Raw genomic sequence first — 1,349 nt, forward strand, 5'->3', positions numbered from 1 at the left:
GGGCATTGCCCCGGCTGCCCCTGCGGTTGTTGCGGCACTGTTATAACTGGTAATTCAGTTATTGATATTATAATATATATTTATACTATTTGAAGAAAAAAAGCATATAACTTGAGCAGTAAAGCAATATATTATATATTACTATAATATATTACTATAGTTTAAGGATTATTAAGAGAATATTTTTGGATTTTTTAGAACATATTAGAATCATATTTTAAACCTAATAATCCATTATTTACTTATAATTAACTTAGATTATTGTAATATAATATAAATACATGAATAACATTTTGTTAGATAGTTTATTTAAATATTATAATTTTTCCACTTGAATTCGCCAACGACCATACCACGTTGAATACACCAGTTCACGTCCGATCACTGAAGTTAGACAACGTCGGGCGTAGTTAGTACTTGGATGGGTGACCGCTTGGTAACAACACTACGTGCCGTTGGCATTTTTTGCTTTTTTTATAAACTTTACTTCTTTATTTATTAAATGAAAGAAATTTAAGTAAAATTTGTCGATTTCAGTTCATACAAATGATTTAAACTTACGTGCCATTCACTCCAAATTCCCTTAGTCCCTACACCCTTGTTTTGTCAATATAAATAATGTCCATCGCGTTTACAATCATTAACAATTCATAACTTTCTTAATTTAATTTTGTTTAGTTCGCCAAAGCATTCTAGCCCATTAATATACCTACTTGTCTTATTCTGTACTGAAACATAATCATATAGAATATAATATGCCTGTTATTATCGATTAATGTATTATGTATTAATTGTATACCTACGCACCTTTACAAGTCATTATATTATTTTTTTGTTATCGCTATAAACGTTTTGTATGTCAAAATAAATGCCATTCGATTTTATGTGTCAATACTCAATTTAGTCGTCGTTTGCCTTTGCTCTTTGCATATGCAGTGAAATCTCGATAACTCAAATAGATGACAGGCACAAAAAAAAATTAAAAAAAAAAAACACACATCATTGTAAAATCAATACATTCATCGCTTCGCTCAGAATCTAAAATAATATCTATTTTAAATATATAGACAAAAATAATTTAACCACAAGTTAAATTAAACGTTTACTTTTGAATATTATTATTTTAATTTAACACCAATATTTAAATAAGTTTAAACACTGATAATTTTTATGAGGCATAAAAATTAATTTTAGACTGATTGGACTTTATTTTTGGGTCTGTCGTCATATTTCGGAGCAGTAAAAATACCAAGATTTTCAACTTTAATATCTTTTCTAGTTGGTAGTTTGTAGTGTCAAAAAGTAACAAATTCTCCGTACTTGTTTTAATAGTTTTAATTAATAAGTAA

At 27.5% G+C, this 1,349-nt stretch overlaps 1 pseudogene; it reads left to right on the forward strand.

Moving 5' to 3' along the window:
* The first annotated feature begins 339 nt into the window (after positions 1 to 339).
* LOC132949809 (5S ribosomal RNA) lies at positions 340 to 461 on the forward strand (annotated as a pseudogene).
* Positions 462 to 1,349: the final 888 nt, after the last annotated feature.

This window comes from Metopolophium dirhodum, chromosome 7, assembly GCF_019925205.1.
Source record: "Metopolophium dirhodum isolate CAU chromosome 7, ASM1992520v1, whole genome shotgun sequence".
NCBI classification, from domain to species: Eukaryota; Metazoa; Arthropoda; class Insecta; order Hemiptera; family Aphididae; genus Metopolophium; species Metopolophium dirhodum.